This window comes from Macaca nemestrina, chromosome 4, assembly GCF_043159975.1.
Source record: "Macaca nemestrina isolate mMacNem1 chromosome 4, mMacNem.hap1, whole genome shotgun sequence".
Lineage (NCBI taxonomy): Eukaryota > Metazoa > Chordata > Mammalia > Primates > Cercopithecidae > Macaca > Macaca nemestrina.
In genome coordinates, this window is record NC_092128.1 from 154,826,359 (window position 1) to 154,849,246 (window position 22,888).

The following is a 22,888-nucleotide window of genomic DNA, read 5'->3' on the forward strand; positions in this document are numbered from 1 at the left end:
AAAAAGGTTTATAAATTTCTCAGTCCCTTTTATTAAAAGTTGCAACTAAAACCAGCCATCACTTACATGTACAACCATCAACTCTGAATATAATATTAATTATACCTAGGAACTGGAATTTACCTAGATGAGTTCTGGCGGTTTTTTGAAAAATGCACAATTATATCAGAGAACACTGTGTCTTCCACAATTTGTAACAATTTTGAAAAGGAAACTCCTGCTTCCATAATATAAGGAAACAAGAATACTCTTTCCATAGTCATCATCCTGTATTAAAGAAACCTGATAGTCTGATTTACCTTTATCAAAGGTAAAATGATTCACATGTGCATGGATTACTCTGATCCTCAGTAGTTCCTAAACACAAAATTTTGCATAAACCTTTATCTGGGTTTTCCAAAGCAAGTATTACACTGGCAGAAGTCCATGAGCTGAAGAAAAAGAAATTGAATATAAAAGGTTTACCGACGTTATCCTTTCTAATTTTACAACAGCTTCAGGTGTTGAGAACTAACTGGTTTCTGGTGCCTATCCACTATGAACTTCTAACACTTCTCAGTACCATCTTTTGGTGGTTGCTTTATTTTGCAACGTAGAAGATCCTTTCATCCAACTTCAATCATCTGTTCTTCCATTATAATAATGAATTATAATAATGAATTTTATAATCTTTAGCAAGTTGAATATATACTTTCTTTTGAGAACCAGACAGATTTTTCCCGTTTTCATTTACAGTCTTCAGCTTTGCCTGCGGTGAACCAACCTTAGCTTCTTGGAGGCTTTCAGCTACATAAATGGTGTAAGCTGAACAAGGTAATTTTGGTTTTCCAAGCAGTTTTAACTCTCTCTCTTTTTTACTAAAGCTTTCCTTTTTAACTGTTCATGCATGATTTCTGTTTCCAAAGACATAATCTGACTTGGAGTTAGCTGTTCTTGAATTCTGCTTATCTCTTCTTTGTATGCCTGCCAGTCGACCCTATAAGCATCTTCATATATTTTTTTCTCTGAGTTGGGAAGTTCCCTCCAATGCCCGGTGATTCTTCTAATTAGTTCTGTATTTTTTGCATCTGGGTTCTGAGCTTTAAATATGGGTAATTGTTCTTCAGAAAATCGAAGGTAAGAAGTTACAGATTTCTTTGGATAACTTGCCAAGGCAGATGAAAACCATTTCCATAAATACACAAAACTGAAGGGAAGCGCAGTCGACTTCCACAGCTGGTACACAGCTCTGCCTGGACCTTCCCAGGGCGCTCAACATGCCCCACATACTTCGAAGAAATGCCATCGCACCAGCGGACCAGGCAGTGGCCGGGTCCCAGTCTCAGAGAGCTTCCTGGCACAACAGACACCGGCAATGACAACTCGAACCTGCCTGCAACCCTCTGGAGTTTGTTATCATGCCCGCCACTCACGAGGCACTATGTCACTCAGGCTGGAGTGCAGAAGCTCGATCTCAGCTCACTGCAACCTCCGCCTCCCAGACTCAAGCGATTCTCCTGCCTCAGCCTTCCGAATAGCTGGGATTACAGGCGCAAGCCACCATGCCTCGCTGATTTTTGTATTTTTAACAGAGATGGGGGTTTCGCCGTGTTGGCCAGGATGGTCTCGAACTCCTGACCTCAGATGATCCACCCACCTTGGCCTCCCAAAGTGCTGGGATTACAGGCATGAGCCACGGCACGTGGCCCTGGACTGGGGTTTTTAAGGGGATCATGGGGGGTGAGGGGCTGGATACCTGGGGTCGTTGATGGGTTGAGGTGAGGGGAGTGTGGAAACGGCATTCTTTCGTGAGTCAGTTCCTCATGAGGTCCTTTGCATCAGCTAGCATCAGTTGTTTCATTGGTGACCAGACCCTGAAGGAATATCTCAGAGAGAAAACATTTGGTGATGGTCAAGTTGTTATCTATAGAGTAGTTAAAGAGAGCTATAATCTAGATTCTACATGATTAGGACAATAGGTACCAAACAGCTATGAGGAAGTGAATCCGACAGCAAGCGGACCCAGTGATGAATGCTGAATTTGCCACAAGCTTGGTGTATTTTTGTTTCTCCCCCTGTTCTTCCCTGATTTATTTTATTTATTATTATTATTATTATTTTGAGACAGAGTTTCGCTCTTGTTGCCCAGGCTGGAGTGCAATGGCCCGATCTCAGCTCACTGCAACCTCTGCCTCCCGGGTTCAAGCGATTCTCCTGCCTCATCCTCCCTAGTAGCTGGGACTATAGGCACCCACCACCACACACAGCTAATTTTGCATTTTTAGTACATATGGGGTTTCACCATGTTGGACAGGCTGGTCTTGAACTCCTGACCTCAAGTGATCCACCCACCTTGGCCTCCCAAAGTGCTGGGATTACAGGCATGAGCCACCGTGCCTGGCCTCTGATTAATTTTATAAAGTTTATAGGGATGGCCCAGCACAGTGGCTCATGCCTGTAATCTCAGCACTTTGGGAGGCCAAGGAAGGAGGATTGCTTGAGCCCAGGAGTTCAAGACCAGCCTGGGCAACTGTGAGACTCCCCATCTCTACAAAAAAAGAAAAAAAATTAGGGGGCTGTGGTGTTATGCACCTGTTATCCCAGCTACTCAGGAGGCTGAGGCCGGAGGATCACTTCAGCCCAGGAGGTTGAGGCTGCAGTGAGCTACAATCATGCCACTGCACTCCACATTGGGTGACAAAGCAAGACCCTGTGACACACACACAAAGTTTATAGGGACGGCTTCAAATTTATCATGCACCAACAGCCACATGGGCCACCTTTCTTTTCTTTTTCTTTTTTCTTTTCTGGTTTTTTTTTTTTTGGAGACAGAGTTTTGCTGCTCTGTGGCTCAGGCTGGAGGGCAGTGGCCCAATCTCAGCTCACTGCAAAATCTGCCTCCCAAATTCAAGCAATTCTCATGCCTCAGCCTCCCGAGTAGCTGGGACTACAGGCATGTGTCACCAAGCCCGGCTAACATTTTGTATTTTAGTTAGAGATGGGGTTTCACTATGTAGCCCAGGATGGTGTTGAACTCCTGAGCTCAGGCAATCCACTGCCTTGGCCTCCCAGAGTTCTGGGATTAAAGGCGTGAGCTGCTGCGCCTGGCCCACACGGGCCACCTTTCTGATTCACACTAAACCTGTTCCTCAACAGGGCCTTCGCACTGTTCCCTCTGCCCAGAGCGTTCTTCCTCCATAACTACCCGTGGCCTCACTGACTGTTCTAGCTAGCATCGTCCCTCGCAGCACTCTGCTCGTCATCTTTTCTTGTTTTTTATTTTTTTATTTTTTTATTTTTTTGGAGACAGAGTCTTGCTCTGTTGCTCAGGCTGGAGTGCAGGTGCGCCATCTCAGCTCATTGCAACCTCCGCCTCCCGGATTCAAGCGATTCTCCTGCCTCATCCTCCCGAGTAGCTGGGATTACAGGCAGCCACCACCATGCCCGGCTAATACAGATGAGGTTTCACCATGTTGGCCAGGCTAGTCTCAAACTCTTGACCTCATGGTCTGCCTGCCTCGGCCTCCCAAAGTGCTAGGATTACAGGCGTGCCTGCTCATCATCTTTAGAACACCTGTCACTATCTGAATTATCTTTATTACTGGTTCCCTTGTTTATAGTCTGCCTCTCCCAGCTAGATACAGAACAATGCCTGACACACAGCCCAGTCTTAGTGAACATGAGATGAATGAATAAACCCCAGCCACGCAGTTCTAACGGAAGCTGCTGTGTGGACTCAGGGTGAACACCCGGCCAAGCCAGGCCATGCACAGTCCTTCCATGGGATTTTCCCAGCTGAGGCTGAAGGAAGACGTGCAGATCCTGTCCGGTGGCAGATGGCATGGCATGTGGCTCTGGAGCTCTCTGTCCCCTAGTAACCCCATCCCCACCCCCCAGGGGAAGAGGCTGCCCGACCAGAGGTAGATGTGCTGAGAGCAGCAGGGATGAGGCTAGAGATGTCCTGGGATCTCTGAGCCTTCTTTCTGTGTGCAAAACCACAGAGTCCTGACTTCCAGGAAATTCCTTTCTTGCCTCAGCAAATTTGAGCCAGGTCTCTGACTCATTAATAAAGGACCCTGATGGGCACAGATGGAACAAGGGGCCACGGGAAGGGTGGGGCCTCTTTACTATAAACGGGGTGCAGCAGGGCATGGTGGCTCACGTCTGTAATCCCAGCACTTTGGGACACCAAGGTAGGTGGATCACTTGAGGTCAGGAGTTTGAGACCAGCCTGGCCAACACGGCAAAACCCCATCTCTACTAAAAATATAAAAATTAGCTGGGCATGGTGGTGGGTGCCTGTAATCCCAGATACTTGGGATACTCGGGAGGCTGAGGCAGGAGAATTGCTTGAACCCGGGAGGCAGAGGTTGCAGTGAGCCGAGATTGCGTCACTGCACTCCAGCCTGGGCGACAGAGCAAGACTCGTTCTCAAAATAAATAAATACATAAATAAATGGCACAAGCGAAATGGTCACTCAGCTGAGACAACAGAGACGGGACTCAGATCTGCTTTAGGGTTGGATTAGACCCCTCTAGGGGTCTCCTCAAGCCCCTGTGTATCCCAGGGGCTCCCCCGCCCCTGCGGACCTCTGTTTCTCCCATTATAAAACGATGGGGTAGACGAGATGGCCCCTCGGCCGAGTCTGGTGGAAATGTGGCATCCAAACTGACTCCCAGTAGATTTCTGAACAGTCTACCCCATCACCCCACTGGAGGAGGCAGACACAGGCTGAGGACCACCGAGGCCCGGGGCACTGCTGGGCTGGTTCTATCCAGCGCCCTGCCTGGCAAAACCCCGCTACAGCTCATCAACACGCAGCAACTCCCCCCGCCCCCAGCCCGGCACCTCCAGTGTGGACAGTTGGCAGAGCTGCTCGGGTGGTTCTAAGACTCCCCTAATGAGATTCTTGACGATTTGGAAACTAACGATATGCTCAACTCATCTTTAATTGGCATGGTGCTGCTGGAGATGCCAGCGCGGGCGAGACGCAGGCCGGCTTTGACTCGAGCCATCATTATCGCTCTTTGGCGGCACCCAGTCCTCGCCCGCCCTCGCAGCCATCGCCCCCGCCGCCCCGCTGCCCACACCTCCTGTGGCTCAAGGCCGAAGAGCCAGGGAGTGGCAGAACCAAGGCTTGGACCTGGAGCTGCTGAATTCTGGATCCCCCGTGGGAAGACTCTGTACCCCTGGGATTCCCCGTGGGAGGACTCTGCACCCTTGGGATCCCCCGTGGGAGGACTCTGCACCCCTGGAGCCCCCGGGATCCCCCTTGGAAGGACTCATCGCTGCGGGATAAATGCATGCTGACTCCTCGATCACTCCCCTGGGCTACACCTCTTGGGGGCAGGAACCTCCTTGACCACGGCACTCTCCACTCCTCACACACGCAAGGGCTCACAGAAAGTTGCTGAAGAGTTGGAAGAATTCAGGGCTCCAGAATTCAGCAGCTCCAGGTCCAAGCCTTGGTTCTGCCACTCCCTGGCTCTTCGGCTTTGAGCAAATTGTTGAGCTCCTCTAAGCCCGGCCACCCGTCCGTAAAGGAGGAATGGGCACAGGGCACAGGTAACTTGTGGAATTGTTCAGAGTACTTACTGCGATGACACTGATGGGACCTGGCACACAGGAGGGGCTCAATGGTGTCTTCTGATTGCCCAGCTCTGTGTGGGGCACTCAGTAAGTACTCAATCAATGGTGAGGCTGCAGCTGCTGCAAAGGGTCTACTCTGGCTGGGTCTCTGGTCTCTCTTGGGAGCTCAGTGACCAGCCTCTGCCCAACCCCAAGCCAACCCCTCCCCAGCCCCAGCCCAGCCCCAGGACAACCCCAGCCCAGTCCCAGACCAGCCCCAGAGCAGCCCCAGCCCAGCCCAGCTCCAGCCCAGCCCCAGCCCCAGCCCCAGCCCCAGCCCCAGCCCCAGCCCAGCCCCAGCCCCAGCCCAGCCCCAGGACAACCCCAGCCCAGTCCCAGACCAGCCCCAGAGCAGCCCCAGACCAGCCCCAGAGCAGCCCCAGCCCAGCTCCAGCCCCAGTCCAGCCTGAGCCCCAGCCCCAGCCCAGCCCCAGCCCAGCCCCAGCCCAGCCCAGCTCCAGCCCAGCCCCAGCCCCATGCCTAGCCCCAGCCCAGCCCCAGCCCAGCCCCAGGCCAACCCCTCCCCAGCCCCAGCCCCAGCCCAGACCCAGCCCACCTCCAGCCCCAGCTCAACCCTAACAGCCCCAGCCTCAGCCCAGCCCCACCCTCTGCCCAACCCCTGCCCATCCCCAGCGCAAACCCTGCGTAGCCCCAGTCCAAACCCTGCCCAGCCCAACCCTTGCCCAGCCCCAGCCCAGCCTCAGCCCTAGCTCAAGCCTAACACAACCCCAGCCTCAGCCCAGCCCCAACCTGGCTCAGCCCCTGCCCAGCACCACCAGCGGCCACACAAGGCCAAGAGCCCCCTTCCCTGTTGCCTGCAGTCCCCAAGGCAGAGTGTCTCAGCGGAAGCTATGAGGTGCTTGGAGCTCCCCAGGTGCAATTGGAGGCCTTGTTATCATGATTAATATTTAATTTCTCATCAGGGGTGACCACCCAGCTGTCTCTGTGCTGCCATTGTTCCAAATTTCCTCCTTTTCTATTTCTGATTCCTTCTCTTTTGTGAGACTGTGCTGACTTTGCCCTTAATAAATCTCATTTTATTCTTCTAATTTACTCAGACAAAGTTGGATAGTTTTAATATCATCTGAATTATTAGCTGTTCTGTCAGTTTAATGTTAACTGCAAATTTTGGTCAATGGATTTGCCATTCTGTCCTCCGGATCAGAAATCAACATGCTTTATAGGGGCAGCTCCCAGCGAGGGGTCCGGGAATCCATCCCAGTTCCAGCCGCGAGGGGCTGAACACCACCATTTTCGATGCCTGTCACCCACGTTACCTGTGGCAGGGAGCAAACAACTGTGTGTGTGTGTGTGTGTGTGTGTCAGAGGGAGGGGGGAGAGAGAGACAGAGGAGAGAGAGAGAAAGAAGAAAGAGAAAGGAGAGAAAGAGAGGAGAGAGAAAGGAGAGGGGAGAGAGAGAGGAAAGAGAGAGAGGGGAGAGAGAGGAGAGAGGAGAGAGTCTGGCTGCTGACCTCACCTGGATTAGAGGGGCAGGGGGCAACAGGGGAGCTTGGGGGTCACAGATAAGTGAGTGGAGGGAGGACAAGAAGGGGGTGACCTCCAGAGAGGCAGGGAACCAGAAGGTGCCAGACATGAAGAGGAAGAAGAGGAGGGGTAGGAAGAGGGGGAGAGAGGGAGAAAAAGCGGGAGAGGAGGGAGGGGGGAGAAGAGGGGGAGGGGAGGAAAGAGGGGGAAGAAGAGCAGGAGAGGGGGAAGGGAAAGAAGGGGGGAGAGGGAGGGGAGAAGAGGAGGAGGGGGAGGGAAGGAAGAAGGGGGAAGAAGAGGGGGAGGAGGGAGGGGGAAGAAGACAAGTAGGAGGGGGAGGGGGAGAAGACGAGAGGGAGGGGAGGAAGGAAGGGGAAGAAGATGGGGAGGAGGGAGGGGGGAGGAGGGAGGGGGAGGAGGAGGGGAGGGGAGAAGAGGAGGGGGGAGGGAAGGAGGGAGGGGGAAGAAGATGGGAAGGAGGGAGGGGAAAGAAGAGGAGGAGGAGGGGGAGGGATGGAGGGAGGGGGAAGAAGATGGGGAGGAGGGAGGGGAAAGAAGAGGATGAGGAGGGGGAGGGGGAGAAGAGGGGAGGGGGAGAAGAGAAGGAGGGGAAGGGGAGGAAGGAGGGGGAAGAAGAGGGGGAGAAGGGAGAGGGAGAAGAGGAGGAGAGGGGGAGGAGGAGGGAAGAGGAGAAGAGGAGGAGGCCGCTGCTGGGTGCCCTCCAGGATAACTATGAGACCCTGTCCCCAGAAAAACAAAACAAAAAAAGCCATGGACAGAGATGTCTGCCTGAAACTCAGAGGTTAAACAGAAATAAGGCAGGAGAGAGTGGCCGTGGCCGACAGTGGGGGCAGGGGTCCTGAGAGATCCTCCAGGGAGGCCTTTCCTGTCGGGGTCCTGTGGCTTCTGGGGGGAGGCAGGACTTCAGGTGTTTAAAAGGAAGGTATTATTCTTTAATAGCTAACATTTATTGAACGTCCAGCATGTCTCAGGCACTATTTTAAATATTCTACAGAAAGTAATGGATACTTTTAACAACCCTACCTAGGCACTGTGATTTTTCAAACAGCTTTATTAAGATATAATTCATATGCCATGCAACTCACCCATGTAAAGCACACAATTCGATGTTTTTTAGTGTATTCACAGCGTCGTGCAACCATCACCACAATCAACTTTAGACCATTTTAATCGCCCCCAAAAAGAAATTCCACACACCTTAAGCCATCAGTCCCCACTGCCCTCCCTCCCAGCCCCTGGCAGCCATGTCTCTATTTTCTGTCTCTACGGATTTGCCCATTCTGGGCATTTCACATTAGTGGAATTCTATAGATGTGGTATTTTGTGTCTGGCTTTTTAAAATTAGCATCTGGGCTAGGAAGAGTGGCTCATACCTGTAATCCCAGCACTTTGGGAGGCCGAGGTGGGCGGATCACTTGAGGTCAGGAGTTCGAGACCAGCCTGGCCAACATGGGGGAAACCCCATCTCTACTAAAATTACAAAAATTAGCCACACGTGGTGGCGCATGCCTGTGATCCCAGCTACTCGGGAGGCTGAGACAGGAGAATCGTTGGAACCTAGGAGGCGGAGGTTGCAGTGAGGCGAGATGATGCCACTGCACTCCAGCCTGGGCGACAGAGCAAGACTCCATTTCTAAATAAATAAATAAACTAAGCATCTAATATTTTCAGGGTTCACCCATGCTGCGGTCTGTGCTGGACTTCACTCATTTTTATTGTTGGATAATATTCCATCGTGGCCACACCACCGTCTGTTCACCCAACCTTCAGCTGAGGGGTGTGGGCGCGATGTCCACTTTTTGGCTACTATGAACAAAGCCGCTGTGACCATTCACATACAAGCTCTTGGGTGGACGTATGTAGCCATTTATCTTGGGTATATACCCAGGGGTGGAATTACCAGGTCACATGGTACGTCTGTATTTAACCATCTGAGCTGCCTGGTGTTTTGTTTTGTTTTGTTTTGTTTTGAGACAGCGTCTCACGATCTCGACTCACTGCTGCCTTGATCTCCTGACTCAGCTTCCCAAGTACCTTGGACTGCAGGAGCGGACCACCACACCCGGCTAATTTTTTTTTGTATTTTATACAGATGGGGTCTTGCCATGTTGCCCAGGCTTGAACTGCCTGTTTTAAAAGGAGTTTATTTTAAAGATAAAAGAAATGAAAGAGCAATACTCGAGGGCACAGTCCACAACTGTTGGTCCCAGGAAAAGAGAGATTTTTTTTTCTCATTCATTTCTGTATCCTCTGACACTGAAGAGACTTTTCATGGATGGATGGATGAATGAATGAATTAGGGAATCTGAGGGACTTGGGAGAAGCAGAAACAGAAAAGAGAAAGGAGAAGTTCAGTTTTTTTCCAGTCTTGAAGCTGAGTGCTGGCTTGGACTGGGACCCTGAGACCTGCCTGCCCAGGGAGGCTTCCAGAGGACCCCCCAGGAGTGGCCGTGGGCTCCCCCGGCCTCTGGGCCTGGACTTCCCTCTTGCCCACCTCAGGGCCTCAGTTCTGCCCTGGGAGGTGGCGGCTCAGCACTGCAGCCTTCGCCACTAAGTCATGCTTTTCCAATCTCTCTCTTTAACAACGGCTCCCAAAAAGTGTAATTTTTCGCTCCATGCTGTCTGAGACGGCAGTAACAGCCCGTTAAGCAAAATAATGAGAGGAATAAAATCCTCTGAGACGCGGGACCTCCAGACATACTCGGCACACAAATCTTGAGGTTATAGAGCCTGGAGTCTAGAGGCTTTCAGCGGATCAAAGTGCCGGGTGGGAGACACCGGGCCGGGTGAGCAGGTGGCTCGGGGTGGCCCTGTCCCTGCAGCCTGGAGCTCCGAGCAGTGCCCGTGGCACCCAGGCCCTTTTAAGAGCTTACAACAGAGTTCCTGGCCCTTTTAAGGGCTTACAATGCTAAGGGGTTCCACGTGAAAGGGTCGGGATAGATTGAGAGCACATGTGGTTAGAGTGGGGCTTAATCTTTTAACCTTAGGCCTGGTCATCAGTGGCACCGGCTGGTCTTGCCACTGACTTCATTCCTGTTGTTTTTCAACTTTTACTTCCTTCTCCTATTCAGAGCAGCCGTGATGGGGCCGTCTTCCGTGTCTGAGCGGTGGGAGCCTCCTGGCAGCCTCCCGGGCTGCAGTTTTGCTCTCTGGGGGTCTGAGCCCTGTGCACCTGCTCTGAAGTGTTACAGAAATGGCCCCAGTCAAGCCCGAGACTCTCCAGCCCGAGCTGGGCTTCCTGAACTCCTCGGCTCACAGCAGAGGCCCAGCTGCCTCTCTGGCCTCCCTTGCCTGTGTCCTGAGGACCTGGACCTGCCTAAAGCCCCCAGTCCTGCTCCCCACCCTTCTCCTGGCCTGAATCCCACCCGGGATTCAGCTCACCCTCTCCTCAGACCCGCTGGGGGACTCTCCATCTCTATGGGGGCTGCGTGGCAGGCGGAGACCACAAACCACTGCCACAACACCCCGTGTACCACCACTCTCCCGGCACCTTCCCCACCAGAAGGCAGGGTCTTCCTTGCCCCCTCCTCAACCCAGAAAGGCCTTCAAGACGGTTTCGATGGACAGAGAAAGGCCAAAGAGACGTCGCACCAGCCTCCCGGGGTTGCCGGAACAAACGCCACACACCAGGTGATGCCGGCCACAGGCACTCATCTCTCACAGTCCTGGAAGCTGAAGTCCAAGACCAAGGCATAAGCAGGGCTGCTTCCTGCTGAGGCCCCTCTCCTTGGTTTGCAGACGCCGTCTTCCCCCTGGGTCCTCACAGAGTCGTCCCTCTGTGCATGTGTGTGTCCCCATCTCCTCTTCATATAAGAACACCTGTCAGATTAGATTAGGGCCCACCCCGATAACTTCACTTGCCTTTTTTTTTTTTTTTTTTTTTTTGAGACAGGGTCTTGCCCTGTCACCCAGGTTGGAGGGCAGTGGCACCATCATGGCTCATGGCAGTCTTGAATTCCGAGGCTCAAGTAATCCTTCCACCTCAGCCTCCCAAGCAACTGGGACCACAGGTACAACACCACGTCCAGCTAATTTTTTTTTTTTTTAAGTAGAGATGACGTCTTGCTATGCTGCCCAGGCTGGTCTCAAACTCCTGGGCTCCAGCGATTCTCCCGCCGTGGCCTCCCAAAGGGCTGGGGTTACAGACGTGAGCTACTGTGACCAGTGCTTTTTTGGTTTTTTATTTTCTTATAGAGATGGGGTCTTGCTCTGTTCAGCCCAGGCTGGTCTCAAACTCCTGGGCTCAAGTGATCCTGTCGCCTTGGCCTCCCAAAGTGTCTGCATCACAGGCATGAGCTGCCACACCCAGTCTCCTCATTTTACCTTCACCCTCTTTCAAGGCCCGGGCTCCAAATACCACCCCATTCTGACACCCTGTGGGTTAAGACTTCAACATATGAATTTAGGAGTGACAAAATGTAACCCGTAATGGATGCCATCTGGCCTCCAAGGCTGGGCCCTCAAAGCCAATACACATGCTCCCACAGCCCAGGTGTGGGGCCGTGGCGGGGGGGTGGGTCCCAGGCCATGTGGACAGGAACCAGGGCCTCTGGTCCTCGGCGCTGGCTGAAATCCCACTTGAGACCCAGCCCCATTTTCTAGCAGCCCTGTGAGGTGCCGACGCCATCGTCCCCATTACACAGAGGAGAAAACAGAGGCCCAGAGAGGACAGGTCGCTGGCACCTTCCAGAGAAGGGCACGTGGGGGATCTGAATACTCACACGCCTTAACTGCCCTCAGCCCCAGCTCTTCATTACGATGCTTTAGCCTGGGCCGTCATCCCTGATGCGAGGCTGCACCTGGGATGACCCAGGCCGCACCTGGAAGGCACGGCCCCAGCAGCCAGTAAACATCCTCAAGGAGCAGCTGGAAGCAAGGAAAAAAGGCATCGAAACGGCACAGACAACAAGAGCCCCGAGCGACGGGCTCGGTCCTGCCTGGTCTGCTGACCTGCCCGCCTGGCGGTGAGAAGGCTGGGACCCAGACAGAGGCCGGGGCGTCCGGGCTGACCCAGATGGCCCCACAGTGCCGAGGTACAGCCCGAGGACGCTGAAGAATCTCGGCGCCAGAAGGGCTGAGGCTAGACGTGGAGCTAAGCCCCAGGACCCCCATCCCAACAGGACCTTCCTCAGTCTAGTGGCTGGTAGCAGGCAGGTGACACAGGCGGGGCTCTGGGTGTGCACCCACCCCGCTTCTCTCTGCGTCTGCTTCGTACTTCACTCTTCCCTCCCCACTGCCTCCCTGTCCCCTTCTCTCTCTCCTTCCCTTTTTTTTTTTTTTTTTTAAGACAGAGTCTCCCTCTGTCACCTAAGCTGGAGTGCAGTGGCGCAACCTCAGTTCACTGCAACCTCTGCCTTCCAGGTTCAAGCGATTTTCCTGTCTCAGCCTCCCAAGTAGCTAGGATTACAGGTGCACGCCACCACGCCCGGCTAATTTTTGTATTGTTAGTAGAGATACGATTTCATGGGCTAGGCTGGTCTCAAACGGCTGACCTCAGGTGATCTGCCCGCCTTGGCCTCCCAAAGTGGTGAGATTACAGGCGTGAGACACCACACCCAGCCCCTTCTCTCTTTTCTCTGAAAACCAGACTTTAGATCTCCCACACCCAGTGGGAAATAAAGCTACCCCATGGCCACCTGCAGGGACAAACCCACTGTCCCTAACTCCCCCAAATAACTGAGAAAGAGGATCTGGCTGTTTTAGCTTCAGCCCTGGTGTATGGAGCAGGGTCCCCCTGGGTAGCAGCTGAGCCCCACCCTGGACTGGCAGGTTCATCCTAAAACTGCCAGCTCCCATCACTGTCAACTCCATTGCACCCACCGGATCTAACCTGCGGGCTGCTTCTCCCACCCTGTCCCCCACAGTGCTGGCCACAGCACCCCACAAACAGAGCCTGCTCCCCGACACCCAGGTGGGATGACGGGCACCTTGGAAGCTCTGCATGAACGTGCCCTTCCCCGCCTTGCTGGGTACTGTGCCCAGGAGCAGGAAAGTGATAGGAATCTTGGCTGGTCTACCAGAAAAAGGAACATCATGTTGCTCCCAAGGCCTCCACTTTAGAGACACTGGAAAACCAGACCATTCCCAGGGACCAAGGTGGGCTGGACCCAGACATCAGCACACATATGTGTGCTTAAGGAATCAGAGGTGGTCAGCAGCTGACGAGAGAGCCACTTCCTTGAGGAGAAGGAACGGGGATTATTTTGTGTGTCTTCAGAGGGCAGAACAGAATCAGCAAAAGCAGATTTGACCTAACCTTGGAAAGACCTTCTCACAGTCAAACCCAAGCAATGTTATACTTGGCCACTCCTAGAGGTAGTGAGCTCTCTGTCACTGGAGGTATTCAAACAGAGAGAGGACAGCTATGGGTCAGGAACATCGCACAAGGTGAGTGCGTGGCCTTCAGGCTCCCTCGGGTTCTTCTCTGATTGCTGCCGTCCTGGGCCGGCTCTAGGGAGAAAGCGTGCAGTCCTCTCTGTCTAAAAATGAACTCTTGCTTCTCATCATTTCTGTCATGTTGCGCCCGACAGTAACAGCTGTTAAGAAATCACATTTGTACCTTTTCAGGAGCTTTCTCGAACTTGGAGTGCAAATTAACTTCATGTGATCTGAAATATAAAAGGTCGCTTCTCCTACAAATTAAAAATCCGGGAGATGCTTGCCAAGCCTATGAGCAGATCGGGTTCTGCAGGGACGTCAGTCACAGAGGACTCGGTGGCTGCCCCGCTGCCCTATGCACGGGGACGGCTCCTGCTGCCCTCACTCAAAGCTGTCCGCTCCGGTGACAATGTCCCCAGCTGTGGCCTCTTCGACCTCCTCCGCCAGCATCAAGGGGGATTCTGTCCTCCCTCTGAGCTCTCTGGACTTCCAAACACCCTGAACACCCAGGACCCTGAGGGGCTCATCTTCCTGGCGTCCTGCCAGAGACCCGCATGTCAGAAACAGGCGGACATTGCCCAGGGCCTCCACTCTGCTCCACCTCACCAGGCCCTGTTCTCCTCACTCACAGGCGTTCCAGCACCCAGCCCCTGGGACTACAGCCCTGAAGGTGGCGGAAGCTCTGGCTTCTCCCTGTTCCTGCCCCTAACTCCCTGCGGATTCTCCCAGCCATCAGGACCAGGCTCCCCTCTCCTGTACCTCCTCCCGGTTCTCTCAGGTCCACACCGGTCACAAGTCCCACACATCTGGGCTGTCGTCACCCGGGTCCGGCCCTGGGGAAGCTAAATGGGAGCTGAAGGGGTTGACAAGGACGCAGCCCAGAGAGGCCAAGTGACTTCTGCGTGGCTGCACAGCCCCTTTGAGGCCTCGCCTGCTGGGAGCCACCTCTCCTTGGGCCCCACACAGCCCCGAGAGCCACCACAGCTGAGCCTCTGAATCCCAGTTCCAGAGTGACCTCCCCACCAAGTCTGGTTCTCCAAAACCCTCCCACTGTCGCTCCAGGGACGGGCTGGGCCTCGCAGCAGCCGCCCCTCCTCCCCACCTGATCATCATTTTCAGAAGCCCAACCTGACAGACGCTGCCTCTCGCCACAAACTGTGGCCATCACAGGCGGAGTGGTGTCCACCAGAACCCCTCTCCAGGGTTCCCCATCAGCGTAGCCCCACCCTTTCTCCTATACAAGACCCTTGGCCTGGGAATTCTGCTCAGCCCGGGACACTCCTGTCTTGTTGCCAACCAGAAGTCTGATCCGTCTGGCAGGGCAGTCTACTCCCTGCACACCTGCCAGGTCAGGCTCAACCTGGAGGGCTCCAATCTGGCCCAGTCAGGTCCCCGGGGGCCTGCGCCCACTGGCCTGAGTCTCTGGAGGCTGCACACCCCGTCCACACACCTGTACACACCTGTGTTGACACGGTTTGGCTGTGTCCTCACCCAAATCTCATCTTGAGCTGTAGTTCCCATAATCCCTATGTATCATGGGAGGGACCCAGGGAGAGGTAATTGAATCATGGGGGCGGTTACCTCCATGCTGTTCTCTTGATAGTGAGTTCTCACACGATCTGATAGTCTGATAGTTTTCCCTGCTTCACACTGCACTTCTGCACTTCTTCCTGCCACAATATGAAGAAGGACGAGTTTGCTTCCCCTTCCGCCATGATTGTAGTCTCCTGAGGCCTCCCCAGCCATGCTAAACTGTGAGCCAGTTAAACTTCTTTCCTGTATAAATTACCCAGTATTGGGTATGTCTTTATTAGCAGCATGAGAACAAAACACACTTGTCCACACACACACCTGTGCACATGCCTGTCCACACACACCTGTCCACACACACACCTGTGCACATGCCTGTCCACACACACCTGTCCACACACACACACCTGTCCACACACACACCTGTGCACACGCCTGTCCACACACACACCTGTGCACACACACACCTGTGCACACGCCTGTCCACGCACACACCTGTGCACACGCCTGTCCACACACACACCTGTCCACACACACCTGTGCACACACACACCTGTCCACACACACACACCTGTCCACACACACACCTGTGCACACGCCTGTCCACACACACACCTGTCCACACACCTGTGCACATATCTGTCCACATATTTGTCCACACACCTGTGCACCTGCTGCCTCCCTCCAACACATCTTCCCTCTGCAGCCAACACCCACTGAGCCTGCCCTGGCCAGTCCCGAAGGAGGCCAGCAGCCTGACCACCCACTTTCCAAAAGCCACTTATCTGACATCACAGCTCCCACGGGGGAGAGAAACCCGGCGAACATAATGAATCCAGAGAAGCTTCATCATTACTTCAACCTTTTAGCTGAGGCCGTGTTTACACCAGAGAGCAGACCTGGAAGGCAATCGTGGATGGGAAGCTTCTCTCAGATTTTGGGGAAAATCACAGGCACGAAGACATGCTGGAGGCCTGGAGACCACATAATTGATGCAGAAGGGCAGCCCAGAGGGGGCAGGGGCTGGGTCAGGGTCACACAGCACATGCCCTGCACTGGCCCCTGCACTGGCCTCCGCCTCCTTAACGACCCGTAAGGAGGCATCGGATCCCAGCTGCTGCAGCCCCTCAAGGTTGGCGAATACTTTTATGTTTTTAACAAGTGTAATTTAAAACCTTAATGTGACATCCTATCCAGCCATGGGCCTCGGGATGCACTTAACCCTCCTGCTGGCGCTTCTGCCCAGCTGAGCCTAGGATCCTGCCCGCGAGCCGGGGACTGTCACAACCCTCGCTCAGTCCCCTCCGTACGTCCCATGGCCTCCTGCCACATCTCCCCTTCTTCCTCCATCACTGCTCCATTTTCCCAAAGGCCCCAGGAGCTCTGGTTTCTCCATTTTCCTCTCAACAAAGTGGGAGAGGCCCTGTCCCTCGCAGACCCCCTGGAAGCTCTGAGAACCATCCTTTCTTCCCCGTGCCCACATCCAGGCCCCTGCAAACCCCACAGCAGCGGCCAGCTACACCCTTAACACAGCCAACCCCGTGCCAGGGGCCACAGGCCTTACGGAGCCTGGCCCCGCCACCTCTGCTCCTTCATCTCACACCGTGAGTCTCCTGAGTCACCACCGAGACCACATGCTGCCTGCCATGGGGTGAAGGGGGGCCCCAAAAGATCCACCCAAGCGTTGGCCCCTGGGGCCTGTGGATGGGACTTTTCACCCTGTGCATGGGTCTTAGGGAATGGAATCAATTAAAGATATCAAGACGAGGTCATCCTGGATTCAGGATGGGCCCTAAATCCAATGACAGATGTCCTTGTAAGAACAGAGAAGGATGCAGAGACACAGAGGCCATGTGACGAGGGCCGTGGAATGACAGCAATAGAGATTGGAGTGGTGTGTCAGCCATGAGCTGTTGGCAGCTGCAGGATATGGGCTTGGAATAAATTCTCCCCCTGGAACCCTCAAGAAGGAACCGGCCCTGCTGATTCCAACTCCTTGGTTCCCTCCTGACCTGTGGGATGGTGGTTTTAAGTCCCACAGTTTGCAGTAACTCATCACAGCAGTTGACAGTTGAAGAAAGCTGCCTCTCTTTGAGTCCCCAAAACATTTGAGTCCTTTTCTGCCTCCGAGCCTTTACATACGCTATTCCCTCCACCCAGAATGCTTTTCCCTCGACCTCCACCTGCCTGCCTTCTGCTCGGCCTTCAAGCCTCAACCGACACGTCACCTCCTCAGATGCTCCTCCTTGGACCACCCACCCCTCCAGCACGATTGCGCCCCTCCCCGTTGGTACCTTCATGGCGCTGATCGCCGGAAATGGGCTCATGCATTGACTGGTGTGCTCCTCTTCCTATGTGTCCACCCCCCCGGATGTGACCATCAGCTCTCTTGGCCCCCAAGGTGGCCCAGGGTGGGCACAGCACCTGGCACAGGGTACACGGTTGGTAAACGAGCATGGAGTCAGTGACTCAAGCAGAAAGACCACGAGGAGAATAATTTGCAGGCCTGGGGGCAGAAAAAGCAGCGTGGACCCTGGGAACCACGTGTGTCACCTGTGTGCACTGCTGCCACTCTCTGCAATGGCAGGAGAAAAACTGTAGGGTTTTAAACTTCTAGGAAGCTGATAAATGCATTTGGCTCCCAGCGCCTCCTGGGTGAGGTGCATCCCCACCCACACACGGCCATTAGAGCCCTGGGGACAGAGCACGAAGCCTGGAACACGTCAGACCCCGCTAACACCAGGCCATCACTCCACCTCCCCAAATACCTGATTTCTGTCATGCAGGATCGTAAACGGTCCACACGCACATGGCACCCAAGATAGTATCAGGGGCTGAGTGGCCTCTGCTCCTCCAGGAGCTCATAGATGAACACGGCTGTTTCTCTCTTGGCTGACACAGGAGGGGAATATCGCAGCCATGAGGCGTTGAGAGATTAAAATGTTTAACTTTTACTGACCAGTCTTTGCAGTGCCCCTTTGCAGACGAAAGGCACTATGGCCCCCAAGGTGTGGCTTCACTAATGGAATCATAATCTGTACAATGGGTTAAAAACACACAAATAAAGCCAGTTCCTAAGGGTTTGCCTGGGAAACTAGAGAGATGGCTCCCTGTTGACTAAGGAGGTAAAACTGAGGAATTGAAACATGATTTGGGGAGAGGAGTTTATCTTGATCTTTGCACCCTCCCTCCCCCGACTTGTTTTCTGGGCTCTGTCCTAGAAGGAGCCAGGGGTGTGGGCAGCTGTGGGTGAGGGAAGGGACGAGGGGACAGTGAGGTGAGGGTTGCTCGCCGATCCCACCCCACCCCATGCCTGCGCCACAGCCAGTCCCAGGACTCTCACGCACGGGAGGCGCTTGTGAAACATCTCTGGAAGGAACGTCTGGGTCCCTGTCTCACCCTTGCCCCCCGCCCCATCCTCTCCGGCTTTGACATGGGCTGGCCTGGCCTCTTCTCCATCCCACAGCTGGTTTGGCCCCTGCTGCAGCCCCAGCCCAAACATCTCTTCATCAGAAATCTCTCAGGCCCCTGGATCCCTATTCATCCCGGCTGTTCTCTCCGAGTTCTCAGCATTCATGTACACAGAAATACAGGCATGTTCGTTTCTTGTTTTCTTTCTCTCCTACTAAACAGGGAGCTCCATGGAGGCAGTGGCCTTTCTATGGCACCTGTTCACCATCGTATCTCCAGAGCTGACACAGCTCCTACTGTACAGGCAGGGACTACTTGGATGGGTGGGAGGGTGGATGGCTGTGAGGATGGATGGAGGGAGGATGGATGGGAGGGTGCATGGATGGGAGGATGGATAGATGGTTGGATGGGAGGGTGGAAAGGTGGGAGAATGGATGGATGGATAGGAGGATAGATGGCTAGATGGGAGGATAAATGGATGGATGGATGGATGGATGGATGGATGGATGGATGGATGGATGCATGGACAGGAGGGTAGATGGATGGGAGGTTGGATAGATGGATGGACAGGAGGGAGGATGGATGGATGGATGGATGGGAGGATGGATGGATGGATAAATGGATGGATGGATGGGAGGATGGATGGATGGATGGATGGATAAATGGATGGATGGATGGGAGGATGGATAGATGGAGGGTGGGGGGTGAATGGATGCGAGGGTGGATGGATGGATGGATGGATGGATTGATGGCAGGGTGGATAGATGGACGGATGGGAGGGTGGGTGGATGGATGGATGGATGGATGGGAGGATGGATAGATGAGAGGATAGATGGGAAGATGGATAAATGGGAGAGTGGATGGATGAGAGGGTGGATGAATGGGAGGATGGAGGGATAGAAGGGACAGTGGATGGATGGATGCATGAATGGATGAATAGATAGATGGATGAATGGGAGGGTGGATGCTTGGATGGATGGATGGATGGATGGATGGATGGATAGATGGATGGATGGATAAATGAATGAATGGATGGATGCATGGATGGATGGATGGATGCATGGATGGATGCATGGATGGATGGATGGATGGGAGGGTGGATAGATGAACGGATGGGAGGGTGGATGGATGGATGGATGGATGGATAAATGGATGGATGGATGGGTGGGTGGGTGGGTGGATGGATGGATGGATGGATGGATGGATGGATGGATGGATGGATAAATGGATGGATGGATGGATGCATGGATGGATGGATGGATGGATGGATGGATGGATGGATGGATGGATGGATGGATGGATGGGAGGGTGGATAGATGAACGGACGGGAGGGTAGATGGATGGATGGATGGATGGATGGATAAATGGATGGATGGATGGGTGGGTGGGTGGATGGATGGATGGATTAAATGGATGGATGGATGGGTGGGCGGGTGGATGGATGGATGGATGGATGGATGGATGGATGGATGGATGGATAAATGGATGGATGGATGGGTGGGTGGGTGGATGGATGGATGGATAAATGGATGGATGGATGGGTGGGTGGATGGATGGATGGATGAATAGATAGATGGATGAATGGGAGGGTGGATGCATGGATGGATGGATGGATGGATGGATGGATGGATGGATGGATGGATGGGAGGCTGGATGGATAGGAGGATGGATGGAGGAGGGAGGGAGAGATGGAAAGAGGGAGGATAGATTGAGGGAGGGAGGCACAGAGGAGAGAGGGATGGAAGGAGGAGGGAAAGAAGTAGGAGAAGGGAGAAAAGGGGGGAGGAAGGGGGAAGAAAAGGGGCAGGAAGGAGGGAAGGAGGGGGGAAGGAGGGCAGACTAGTGCCCTTGGCCTGGGGCTGTGACCCTCTCTAGGTGGTGACCTTGGGACCATCTCAAAAAGGCAGGGAACCTGGGGCACTATCAACAGAGGTGCTTCTGGGCTTGGGGGTCTCCTGCAGGGGCTCCAGTCCACCCTGCGTGGATAGCAGCTTCCCAAGGGCCCAAGGTGCCAGGGCTGGGCTCTAGCTTCTCTCCTCATCTCCAGAGGCCTCCTTCCTTCTCCTTGGCCAGCAGGGGGCTCACAGGGAGATCCTACAGGCGACCTGCTAACTCCCTGCCCAGCCTCTGTGAGCACTGCCCTGAGCCAAGGTGGGTCAGGCTGCCCCAAGGCCTGGGAGCCGCCCAGCCTGGTCACACACAGGCATCCTGCACTCAGTCCGCCCCAAGCCTCCCTCCCCTCAGCCTTTGTTTGTGCCGTGCCCCCTGCCAGGGATGCCGTCCCCAATGCCACCGTCCACTTGGACCCCCAGGGAGAGTCTCTCCTCTGTGCCCACAGCAAATCCCGGGAATAGAGCCTGATGCGGGACCTGGCATGTTTTAGCTTGTGTGATAGCTTCCTATTCACACATTTTATCTTCCAAACCTAATTGAAATCCCAGAGACCCGGGTTGTCATCTCACAGCCACCCTCGTCCCCGTCCGGGTGCCCTGGGGCCCGTTGCATGCCTTCTGAGCCTTGGTTTTCTGGGGTTACGATGGGGACCACGGGGGTGTGCGAAGCTTCTGAGTGCAGTAACCAGGTGTCACAGAGGTGCACGGAGCACGGGATGTGCTGAAAGGGGCTGGTTGCCCTCTTCTTCCTGGGAAAAGGCTCTGAGACTCACATTTCAGACCCCTGGAAAGGATGGACAGAAAGGTGAGAGCACAGCTGCCTCAGTCCTGCTGTTTCCAGGTAAACAGTTCTGTGGACTGGATGGAGGAGCCTGGCTCCTTGCCCTCCCACACATGGGACATCAGACGATGTTCCCAGACAACACACTCCCCAGCCGCCCCCTCTCCACGCCCCCGCCTGCTACGTCCTGTCCTCTGAACAACAGAGGCGGGGGAGGACGAGGCGTTTGAGGAGTTCGGGGAGTTGGAAGAGAGTTAGCAGATTTCTGAGAACCCCAGGTGCAGCTTAACCTACAAATGGAAAATTATGGTGATGAGAAAGAGGATCTTTGATGAGGCAGAGTCTCGGGGGAATCGGATTTTGGCTGACGTGCAAGGAAAAGGCAGGCTGGGCGGGGAGGCAGGAAGAGGCAGGTGTCCCTGCAGGGAGAGGGGGCGGTGGAGGTGGGAAGCACGTCCTGAGCGGATGTGGGTGGGGGTGAACAACGGGAAGTGCCCCCCAAGGCCTCGGGGACCCCATTACCTGCACTGCCAGCCGCCAGCCCCGGGGATCACTGAAGAGAGCTTGGACTTGCCTGGCTGGCTGTTTACCTCTCACCCATCATGCAATAAGCATGCACCTGCTGGGTGCCCCCAGTGACTCCTGGTGCCACCGAGGCACGTTCACAGAGTGCGTGTCTGTCCCCTCACCCCCGCAGAGTGGGCTGCCCGCCCGGTCCCACCACCCCCTCCCACGGTTGCATAGCCTCGTGCAGCTAGACGCCAGCTGGCCGGTCTCTGGGTCGCCACCACGGCTCTTCCCATCCTTCACACCCCATTTTTCCTGCCCAGTCATGAGTAGAGTGGATTTCCCTCCCCCGAGGGCTGGGCCAGCCATGCTTCCTGTCGGCCTGTGGCATGCAGTGGGGACGTCCCACCTTTGGAAGCATGACCTCAGGAAGCCCCCAGTTTCTGTTCAGACCCTGAGATGCCCAAGAAGGAAACCAGTCCAACCTCCTGCAGGCAGAGCCCTGTGAGGAAAGCGAGGGGCCCCGGCGCCTGGGACCACCAGCCGGATGCTGCGGAGACGGGAACCCCCCACCCCCTGCCAACCCACAGCCATCAGATTGATGTGGGCTCCCGGCGGTGGATGCTGCAGCCTCCCAGAGAGCTCTGGCTCAGGTTGGGCCCCTGGGAAGGGCACACACATTAGCCAGAGTTCTCCAGAGAACCAGAACCAAAGGCTCCAAGTGTGTGTCTGTGTGTGCGTGTGTGTACGGAGAGAGACAGAGAAAGATTTATACGGGAATTGGCTCACAGAATCACAGAGGCTGACAAGTCCCACCATCTGCTGTCTGCACGCTGGAGGCCCAGGGAAACCAGTGGAACAATTCAGTCCAAGTTTGAAGGCCTGAGAACAGGAGCTTGACGTCCAAAGTCAGGAGGAGATGGATGTCCCAGCACAGGAAAAGGGAGAATTCTCCCCTCCCCTGCCTTTGTCCGAAGGGGGGCCTCAGTGGTTTGGGTGACACCTGCCCATACTGGGGAGGGTGGACTTGTGTACTTGGTCTGCTGATTCAAGTGATGATCCTTCTGGAAACTTGGGGGAATCGGATTTTGGCTGTCGTGCAAGGAAAAGGCAGGCTGGGAGGGGAAGCAGGAAGAGGCAGGTGGTCCTGCAGGGAGAGGGGGCGGTGGAGGCAGGAAGCGTGTCCTGAGCAGACGTATGTGGGGACGAACAACGAGAGGTGCCCCCCAAGGCTTCGGAGACCACAGGACCTGCCAGCTGCCAGCCCTGGGGACC

General features: G+C 54.5%; 1 long non-coding RNA gene and 1 pseudogene across 2 annotated transcripts; both read right to left on the minus strand.

Annotated features, from left to right (window-relative positions):
- Positions 1-545: 545 nt before the first annotated feature.
- On the minus strand, positions 546-1,300 carry LOC105483409 (transcription factor A, mitochondrial pseudogene; annotated as a pseudogene).
- Positions 1,301-12,924: 11,624 nt separating this feature from the next.
- On the minus strand, positions 12,925-22,888 carry LOC139362965 (uncharacterized). 2 transcript variants are annotated; one of them, XR_011622642.1, is made up of 7 exons: positions 22,403-22,888; positions 20,941-21,109; positions 17,791-18,057; positions 17,317-17,446; positions 15,686-15,921; positions 15,074-15,268; positions 12,927-13,650 (listed from the first exon to the last, which is right to left on the minus strand). It is a non-coding gene; the product is annotated as an uncharacterized lncRNA (long non-coding RNA). The 2 variants fall into 2 exon arrangements; XR_011622641.1 differs by having other exon boundaries at positions 12,925-13,650; positions 15,074-15,921.